This window comes from Neoarius graeffei, chromosome 20, assembly GCF_027579695.1.
Source record: "Neoarius graeffei isolate fNeoGra1 chromosome 20, fNeoGra1.pri, whole genome shotgun sequence".
NCBI lineage: Eukaryota > Metazoa > Chordata > Actinopteri > Siluriformes > Ariidae > Neoarius > Neoarius graeffei.
In genome coordinates, this window is record NC_083588.1 from 61,857,000 (window position 1) to 61,868,312 (window position 11,313).

The following is an 11,313-nucleotide window of genomic DNA, read 5'->3' on the forward strand; positions in this document are numbered from 1 at the left end:
GCTTATCTGGTTTATTATTTAAAAAAAAAAAAAACAATAGCCATCAATTCATACATTTGTTAGTGACTCTGTGAATGTTCCTGATGTTGTGTTAATGCTGAAGTTTCTAGTTTGTTCAGGTTAAGAAATGTGTTGGACACCATCCATGAAGTGAACCTTAATGTAAAGTGTTACCTACAGTGGTGCTTGAAAGTTTGTGAACCCTTTAGAATTTTTTATATTTCTGCATAAATATGACCTAAAACGTCATCAGATTTTCACACAAGTCCTAAAAGTAGATAAAGAGAACCCAGTTAAACAAATGAGACAAAAATATTATACTTGGTTATTTATTTATTGAGGAAAATGATCCAATATTACATATCTGTGAGTGGCAAAAGTATGTGAGCCTTTGCTTTCAGTATCTGGTGTGACCCCCTTGTGCAGCAATAACTGCAACTAAACGTTTGCGGTAACTGTTGATCAGTCCTGCACACCGGCTTGGAGGAATTTTAGCCCGTTCCTCCGTACAGAACAGCTTCAACTCTGGGATGTTGGTGGGTTTCCTCATATGAACTGCTCACTTCAGGTCCTTCCACAACATTTCGATTGGATTAAGGTCAGGACTTTGACTTGGCCATTCCAAAACATTCACTTTATTCTTCTTTAACCATTCTTTGGTAGAACGACTTGTGTGCTTAGGGTCGTTGTCTTGCTGCATGACCCACCTTCTCTTGAGATTCAGTTCATGGACAGATGTTCTGACATTTTCCTTTAGAATTTGCTGGTATAATTCAGAATTCATTGTTCTATCAATGATGGCAAGCCGTCCTGGCCCAGATGCAGCAAAACAGGCCCAAACCATGATCCTACCACCACCATGTTTCACAGATGGGATAAGGTTCTTATGCTGGAATGCAGTGTTTTCCTTTCTCCAGACATAACGCTTCTCATTTAAACCAAAAAGTTCTGTTTTGGTCTCATCCGTCCACAAAACATTTTTCCAATAGCCTTCTGGCTTGTCCACATGATCTTTAGCAAACTGCAGTAGCAGCAATGTTCTCTTTGGAGAGCAGTGGCTTTCTCCTTGCAACCCTGCCATGCACACCATTGTTGTTTAGTGTTCTCCTGATGGTGGACTCATGAACATTAACATTCGCCAATGTGAGAGAGACCTTCAGTTGCTTAGAAGTTACCCTGGGGTCCTTTGTGACCTCGCTAACTATTAAACGTCTTGCTCTTGGAGTGATCTTTGTTGGTCGACCACTTTTGGGGAGGGTAACAATGGTCTTGAATTTCCTCCATTTGTACACAATCTGTCTGACTGTGGATTGGTGGAGTCCAAACTCTTTAGAGATGGTTTTGTAACCTTTTCCAGCCTGATGAGCATCAACAACGCTTTTTCTGAGGTCCTCAGAAATCTCCTTTGTTCGTGCCATGAGACACTTCCACAAACATGTGTTGTGAAGATCAGACTTTGATAGATCCCTGTTCTTTAAATAAAACAGGGTGCCCACTCACACCTGATTGTCATCCCATTGATTGAAAACACCTGACTCGAATTTCACCTTCAAATGAACTGCTAATCCTAGAGGTTCACATACTTTTGCCACTCACAGATATGTAATATTGGATCATTTTCCTCAATAAATAAATGACCAAGTATAATATTTTTGTCTCATTTGTTTAACTGGGTTCTCTTTATCTACTTTTAGGACTTGTGTGAAAATCTGATGATGTTTTAGGTCATATTTATGCAGAAATATAGAAAATTCTAAAGGGTTCACAAACTTTCAAGCACCACTGTAAATTTGTTTGGTCATACGGCTGATATTCCATCAAGAAAAAGTAACTCCACGACTTCAAGCATTTGCCAGCACATCTAGCTACACAACATGTTACCAAAAAACACCAAATCATCAGTATGTTTCACATGGAAGATGTTTAAACGTCTGATATCATGTAACAGTCATTATTATGGTTCACGTGTGTAATGTACAGTGTGTGTAATTGTGTTTGAAAATTATTATTTATTACTGATTGCACTTATTGCTTTAAAAATGTGAATATGTAATCATACGTCTATACAGTATGTGGCCAAAATGTATTTTTGCTGGTTTTATTGTTTTTATTAAAGTAAGTATAAGACCGTGAGATGTGTGTGTCCTGAATATGGTGTGTTGAATGTTTCCAGTATGAGGCAGAAGGATTGAAAGACTCTAAATCCTGAGGATTTACTGTACAACAAATCCCTGCTATTTAACTGATGGCAAACATGAAAGAGCAAGCTGGAAGAAATGCACATTCTGCTTTTCCTCTCAGATTCAACAAGGATTGTTATTAAGAGGATTTTTAAAACTATGTTATAATGCCTCTTTGCTTCATTTTGTTCAGTTTATAAAGTAAAGTTTTGGGGAAATGCTTGTCGAAATTTTCTTTTTTTAAAACCCTGCTTGTTAACATTGTCAACTTTTGTTGAATTAAACCCATCAGTTTGGATCAGATCTGGATGATTTACTAAGAGTATTTAAAGGAAACCGTAAAGGTGCTCAATGCGAAACAGCACGACTACATTTACAATTTGCAGTCATGTCCAGAAGTTAAATTTTTCCCTTCATCAAGTAATGAAACACTAATATACATCCATCACATGACATTTGTCATATTTAGTCAAATCTCAATGGCAATTAAATGGTCAACTTTTCAAAGATGGTTGATTTTATATTTTGATTTAACCCGATTCCAAAAAAGTTGGGACAAAGTACAAATTGTAAATAAAAACGGAATGCAATGATGTGGAAGTTTCAAAATTCCATATTTTATTCAGAATAGAACATAGATGACATATCAAATGTTTAAACTGAGAAAATGTATCATTTAAAGAGAAAAATTAGGTGATTTTAAATTTCATGACAACAACACATCTCAAAAAAGTTGGGACAAGGCCATGTTTCCCACTGTGAGACATCCCCTTTTCTCTTTACAACAGTCTGTAAACGTCTGGGGACTGAGGAGACAAGTCGCTCAAGTTTAGGGATAGGAATGTTAACCCATTCTTGTCTAATGTAGGATTCTAGTTGCTCAACTGTCTTAGGTCTTTTTTGTCGTATCTTCCGTTTTATGATGCGCCAAATGTTTTCTATGGGTGAAAGATCTGGACTGCAGGCTGGCCAGTTCAGTACCCGGACCCTTCTTCTACGCAGCCATGATGCTGTAATTGATGCAGTATGTGGTTTGGCATTACCAGGCTGGCGAAAAAAAAAATTACTTTATTGTATTTAAAGTATATTCATATTTTCAATAGTATATTGAAAATGTACTTACACAAATTGTACTTTTTGTAAATATATAAAAAGTATACTAACATCATGCTTTCACGCTAACACTTTTAACACACTTTAAAATAATTATACTATATTACACTTTATAGAAATATATTACGGTGGCATGGTGGTGTAGTGGTTAGCGCTGTCGCCTCACAGCAAGAAGGTCCGGGTTCATAGCTGGCGAGGGCCTTTCTGTGTGGAGTTTGCATGTTCTCCCCGTGTCCGCGTGGGTTTCCTCCGGGTGCTCCGGTTTCCCCCACAGTCCAAAGACATGCAGGTTAGGTTAACTGGTGACTCTAAATTGACCGTAGGTGTGAATGTGAGTGTGAATGGTTGTCTATGTGTCAGCCACTGGCGGCTCGTTAATAGGGGCGATTTGGGCGACGCACTCCCAAACAGGGAGGGAGATTTTTTTTTTATCTACTCCTACTACCACAGCAACAGTAATGTCATTGTCCAATCAGGCTAAGGTCGCGCCTGGTGTAGCCACGCCCTTTTGGGGCGATTTCTGTCAGGTTCAGATTTGCCCCAAAATCTCCCATTGACACTAATGGTACGTATGTTTTTTTCGAAAATCATGCTCCCAGTGCATTTTCTATTGGGTTTTATGTGCTCGCACAAGCAGCGTGCTTACGTCATACGCCTGTTGCGCCGCGCAAGTGTTGCCAGATTGGGCGGTTTTAAGTGGATTTTAGCGGGCTTTGAACATAATTTTGGGCTGGAAAATGCAACTTGCGCGGGAAATGTGTGAACATTCTATGAAGAAGATGGCGGCGAGTGTTGAGTGCAACAATACGATAGCGTCTCTGAAAGAAGTTCCCTTTAGTCGTCGTACCAATGAGGAGAAAACGGCAATCAAACAGCTAGGACCTCCTCGACCGAATTTAAACATCAAGCAAGTGTCTACGAAGGGGGAGAAGACCTACTCAAGAGGTTTTAACAAGAACTGGTACCACCGGAAAACTTGGCTAGCTGGCTGTGATGTAGTCGATGCTCTTTTTTGCTACCCTTGCGTTCTCTTCCACCCTGGAAGTAGCACAGCAGACGGTACAGTGATATCTGATATTTGAATTTACTAGGCAAAAGTTGTTTTTGTGTGTGTGTGTGTGTGTGTGTGTGTTTTACCAATGGCAGTTTAACATTGCCATGTTTTTGTTTTACCAATGGCAGTTTAACATTGCCATGCTTGGAATATTTCAGTAGCCTCAAGTTCTCTCTGACTTGGTGTAAATGAAGCATATTTTCAGTTTTTATATATATGTGTTCACTGGAGCCAGCAGCACCTTACCTTTTTTCCAACTTGTTAAGCCAAGTTGCACTGACTACAAAACCTTGTGTAACCTTGTGTGTATATAGCTAAATAACTAAAGCCTTTTGTGTTCATTGACATGCTTGTAATACTTTAAATTTCATTTTAAGGCATGGCTTTCTGGAGGAATTCTTGGGAAAAAAAACTGCAGAATTTATTTAGAATTATTATTTGTTGTTAAAATGGTGCAATTCCATATAAAAAAAACCCACATAATTAAGCTGCACGTGTTTGTTTGATGGTTATGCTTTTCTTCATCTTTTTCAAAACTTAAATAAACACTTGTTTTGGATTTATATCCTGCCACTTTAATTGCATTCTTTAGAATGAAGAAATTAGAATATGTTTATAATTAAGAATTTGTGTCTACTTATTATAGAATACTGGAAAAATATGAGAAAATAAATGAGTAATGTAATATTAATTGATTGTGATGCCAAATGTTTTGCTTTGAAGGCTTCACAATGAATCTTCCTTAGTTTTAGCCTGGCAAGCCAGACTAAATGTGAATATTTGCCACTCGTAGGCAAAAATATTTTTGGCCGCTAGGCGGGTGGGTCTAGTTTACTAGGCTACCTTAGTTTGCCACCTTTAACTTGTTTAGTGTTGCCACCTAGTGGAGAGAAGAGATTGTCTATATTGATATCTGAATTTACCAGGCAAAAACAAGTTCTGCCAATTGATTTGCTACCTAGGTCAATTTACTTCAGTCCTGTGGACATTTACGGTCCGTGTAGACATAACGGGGGAAAATTGCCCCCCCCCGAAAAAAAATTCAAGAGCCGCCACTGGTGTCAGCCCTGTGATGACCTGGCGACTTGTCCAGGGTGTACCCCACCTTTCGCCCGTAGTCAGCTGGGATAGGCTCCAGCTTGCCTGCGACCCTGTAGAACAGGATAAAGCGGCTACAGATAACGAGATGAGATGAGATGAGATGAGATGAGACTTTGTCCCAACTTTTTTGGAATCGGGGTTGTATATAGGACTATGGTATGATATGTATGGGCGGCACAGTGGTGTAGTGGTTATCACTGTTGCCTCACAGCAAGAAGGTTCCGGGTTTGAACCTCGCAGCCAACGGGGGCCTTTCTGTGTGGAGTTTGCATGTTCTCCCTATGTCTGTGTGTGTTTGCTCCGGTTTCCCCCACAGTTCAAAGACAGTTATAGTATATCTAAAAGGGCTTTTTTTTCATGGGAACTTGAGCGCTGTGTGTTTGGAACATTTTACTTTTACAATGAAATATATGGTGTATAAGTGAACAAGAGATTTAGACTTCAATATAGTATGAGGGTTTCTCACACACAAACATTATTCATCTGTCTCACTGTGAAGAAATACAGTTTTACAGTCATAAAGATCAGTAAAGAAAACATTGTTTAATGGGGGGGGGGGAGGTTGTAATCTCAAGACTTTTGGATCCAATTCTACCTTGCAATAGGAAACAGCCAGATCGATGGTTTAGCACGTCTGGGTGATAAGAAGATTTTTCAAAAGCTTGTGGAGGGCATCTTCAGCGATGGTCAGATCAATTGGGGAAGAATCGCTGTGCTGTTCTACACAGTAGGAAGGCTGGCTGTAAAGGTCCTGAAGATACACTAGCCTAAAGTATAGTGCTGTAGTTCTCTGAGTGTGTGTATTTGCACCATGATCACATTGTTCTTTCCTTCTTGAGCAGATGGTGCTGGCTGACTCGCCCACAGTGTCATCAGAAATACTGGATTCATGTTTGCATTTCTTCAGGACGAAGCTATTGGCTTGGATTTGCAACATGGGCGGATGGTAAGAAGAGAAGCAGAAAAGCACTCACACATTGTCTAAAAAATGGAGTAGAGATATCATTTTTAGTCTAAAATAATGCCAGGTTTGCTTTGTTAAATACGGAAGATTTTGAGAGAATTTTGAAAGACATGTTGAACACCCGAAAGGAATTAATAATAATAATAATAATAATAATAATAATAATATTGGCTGGCTTTTTTTCATGGTCGATCAGATATATTCCGTTCAGCTACTCGTCTTTGACTCATTTAATATCATGCTTGCTGAATGGAATATATCTGATATACCACTCAATGCCAGCCAATATTATTTAAATATTATACATACAGGCCACTTTTTCCATGGAATAAAAACACGCATTCTATTCCCTTCTAGTAGGTTTATTGATAGCATGCAATATTGTTAGCATATCGCTTATCCTCTGTGTATTACGTCACTCTACCCAGTGGAGAATGACCATGCAATATTGTTATAATATTGCACATTGTCAAGACAACACAATATCACACGTCGGAGATGTAAAACTTCCACATTAGCGAGCAACAGTGACAATTTGTAAACAACTATGCCCACCAGGTTTGCTTCATTAAATATGGAAGATTTTGAGAGAATTTTGGCTGCCAGGTCGCTCTGTTGTGTGTAGCTGTCAATGTTGATTTTAGAAGTAACTAAGTAAATTACACAGGGAAAATAATAATATTCAGCTTGACTGTGCTAGCATTGGCCTTCGCTAACAATATACCAGCTGGAAGGTAACTGGACTGCTGCACTAACAGCACCAAATCACAGGTAAGCTAACATTGGCCTTTGAGAATGCTGATATTAAAAGGGTGTGTACACTACTGTTCAAAAGTTTGGGGTCACCCAGACAATTTTGTGTTTTCCATGAAAAGTCCCACTTTTATTTCCCACCATAAGTTGTAAAATGAATAGAAAATATAGTCGAGACATTTTTCTGGCCATTTTGAGCATTTAATCGACCCCACAAATGTGATGCTCCAGAAACTCAATCTGGTCAAAGGAAGGTCAGTTTTATAGCTTCTCTAAAGAGCTCAACTGTTTTCAGCTGTGCTAACATGATTGTACAAGGGTTTTCTAATCATCCATTAGCCTTCTGAGGCAATGAGCAAACACATTGTACCATTAGAACACTGGAGTGAGAGTTGCTGGAAATGGGCCTCTATACACCTATGGAGATATTGCACCAAAAACCAGACATTTGCAGCTAGAATAGTCATTTACCACATTAGCAATGTATAGAGTGGATTTCTGATTAGTTTAAAGTGATCTTCATTGAAAAGAACAGTGCTTTTCTTTCAAAAATAAGGACATTTCAAAGTGACCCCAAACTTTTGAACAGTAGTGTATGTATAATAATAATAATATTGGCTGGCTTTTTTTCGTGGTATATCAGATATATTCCATTCATAGGGTGACCAGACGTCCCGGTTTTACCGGGACAGTCCCGGTTTGGGGTTGTGTGTCCCGAGTCCCGACAAAAGTCTGTCGGGACACGGATATGTCCCGGTTTTCGCCACTCGCGACGTTTGCGACTGAGCAGCGTGGGAATCATTAGCAGAGAAATGTCTGCATTTACTATTTTGATGAATTGACAGGAATCGCAAACTTTCCTGGTTACTGCTCCCTGGCCCTGTGGCATGGGTGTTTATTTAGCCACATTATTCCAGACAACAGATCACAATCGTGCAATTCCTCCAGAATCCGCTGCATGAAGCTTGGATGTGGTTCCTGCATAACCAGCTGTCCTTGTTCAATGACATGTCCGTGCACCGTGAAGGCGCTGGAGAGGCAGAAAAACACGGCCGCGCATTCAGCTCTTCACTTGCGCACCTTGCAAGAGAAACTGCAGGAAAGGAAGTTGGCTGTCTTCACAGGTCTTAAGGTAATGTATTGATATAGTACATGACATTTAGCCTATTCGCCAGACAGCTCTCTTTTTCCCCCTATAACTTCAATGCAGTGCGCACAGAGGGTTCCCTATTGAAAACAACAACAACGTTATAGCACTAAACACAGTAATTATAGCCTACTCACATTATGTCCACACATCTCTCCATCACATCTCCTCAGCTCTGATTAAAACTTACTGAACATCCTAAAACCTTGAGGCGCACAGACGCGCAGGCATTGCGTTTTAATACGCTTGTGTTATTTCGCCAGACTTCTCATCTCATCTCATCTCATTATCTCTAGCCGCTTTATCCTGTTCTACAGGGTCGCAGGCAAGCTGGATCCTATCCCAGCTGACTACAGGCGAAAGGCGGGGTACACCCTGGACAAGTCGCCAGGTCATCACAGGGCTGACACATAGACACAGACAACCATTCACACTCACACCTACGCTCAATTTAGAGTCACCAGTTAACCTAACCTGCATGTCTTTGGACTGTGGGGGAAACCGGAGCACCCGGAGGAAACCCACGCGGACACGGGGAGAACGTGCAAACTCCGCACAGAAAGGCCCTCGGCGGCCACGGGGCTCGAACCCGGACCTTCTTGCTGTGAGGCGACAGCGCTAACCACTACACCACCGTGCCGCCTTCGCCACACTTTCTCATGGAATATGAACTAAAAACAGCTATCCTACAACTAATTGTAACCATGAAATAAAAACAATTGAACCCTCCCAAAATGTTTTTTCATTATTATTCTTATTATGCTTATTATTATTATTATTATTATTATTAGAATCTCCTGAGTGCCCTTGATGATCCACGGAAGGCAGAGGCATTTTGGGACATCGTCTGTTCCTTTTACATGTTGTTGCATGTCATACTTGGAGGAATGGGGAGCTCCGTTGAAGGAGACAGAAGTTTTCTCCTGGACTCTCCTCTCCACTGTCCCGCAATGGGATGAGGTTGAGTCATCCTTCCAGTTCGTCACATCAAGATTGCGAGAGTGCAACATCAGTGAGATGGAGCTGTTTGATGAGACCTCATCGGTGCGGGCGTTTGTAACTGGGAGGGTGGATCAGTGGAATGCTGAGGGCAAGGCAGCAGATAAGCGCTGGGTTGACATGTTAGGGCATTTCAAAAATAGGGAGATTCCTCATCGCAATGTTAGGCAGCTTTGCGAATTTGCAATGTGCCTCCCTAGCACCAATGCGCCCGTTGAGAGAATTTTTTCTCTCATGAGCAATACGTGGACCAATGAGAGGAATCGCATGACCGTGCCAACACTGAAAGCCTTACTGATCATCCGTGTGAATTTCGACGACACGTGCGCACAATTTCACAGTCGACTCTCGGCCAATAAAACCCTACTGGAAAAGTTTCACTCTTCATGTAAATATACGTAGGCTAATGCATTTTGTTTAGGGTGGGTGGATTGACAGTCGCCTTAGCTTTGTTCCTGTGCTTTGTTCTTGTACTGAGTTGGGTAGCCTATGTTGCAAATGCTGTGCGCTCCTGTGGGGGCTTTCCTCGGGCTGTCGCCCCTCTCCTCCTTTACTGCTGTTTTGTTTGAGTGTATATTCTCAAATCACTTGTCTCTTTTTTGTTTCTGTTTAACATACCATTCTGACAGTTTGGCCATATTGCTGTGTTGAACAGCTTGTTGCACCTTCCATTAAAGTGTTCACTTTTGTACACATCTTCTTGCTTTATTCATTCAGTTGTGGGGAATGGTTAGTAAGGTTGATTCTGACCGAGGCTATGTTGAGGTCACATATCTACTTTTTAAGTTCATGCTATAGTGCGTACAATTTTAGAGATATAGCCTACATGTGCATATGCATTCTTCTTGGTGTTCTCACAAACAGGTGAAATAAATCAGTTTAAATTTGGCCTATGGACATAGCCTGGCCTATTCTCAGCCATTACAAAATCTGTTGTCTGACCATAATTTCACTGATCTGTATACCACTATGCTACTAGATAACAAAATGCCTGTTTGTTTTATTTCATGTGAGATGTTGATAAATGTGAGCTTCAACAAAATGATAAGAGCACCTCTCTGAGTGTCACGTTTACGTAAAAAAAAGGTGTGCGTGCACGAGAATGGCCGTGCGCAAAAGTGTCCTGGTTTCAGACTAGGGGAATCTGGTCACCCTATCCATTCAGCTACTTGTCTTTGACTCGTTCAGTATCATGCTAGCTGAATGGAATATATCTGATATACCACGAAAAAAAAGCCAGCCAATATTTAATTATGTCACTCAGTTCCGGGATGTAATTCATATGAAAAATAGGAGTTTTTGAACACGAGAAGATAAACTTCATATCTTCAAGCCGTGTAATTTTCTTCTTAATATATAGACACATTGGGCGGCATGGTGGTGTAGTGGTTAGCGCTGTCGCCTCACAGCAAGAAGGTCCTAGGTTCGAGCCCCGTGGCCGGCGAGGGCCTTTCTGTGTGGAGTTTGCATGTTCTCCCTGTGTCCGCGTGGGTTTCCTCCGGGTGCTCCGGTTTCCCCCACAGTCCAAAGACATGCAGGTTAGGTTAACTGGTGACTCTAAATTGAGCGTAGGTGTGAATGTGAGTGTGAATGGTTGTCTGTGTCTATGTGTCAGCCCTGTGATGACCTGGCGACTTGTCCAGGGTGTACCCCGCCTTTTGCCCGTAGTCAGCTGGGATAGGCTCCGGCTTGCCTGCAACCCTGTAGAACAGGATAAAGCGGCTAGAGATAATGAGATGAGATGATATAGACACATTCACACAAAAAAAAAACCACGCAAGTTAATCAAAACAATTCATCGATTTTCTCATGAGTGAAGATATTGGAAAATATGTTACTCAATGTCCTGGATGTAGTTCAGATGAAAAATATACAAGTGGCTTATTTCCCAGTAAAACACTTGTGTGTGTGTGTATGTTATATATATATATATATATATATATATATATATATATATGTAAAATAAAACAATTACATGATGACCAAAAGCTACTTGCCTCAT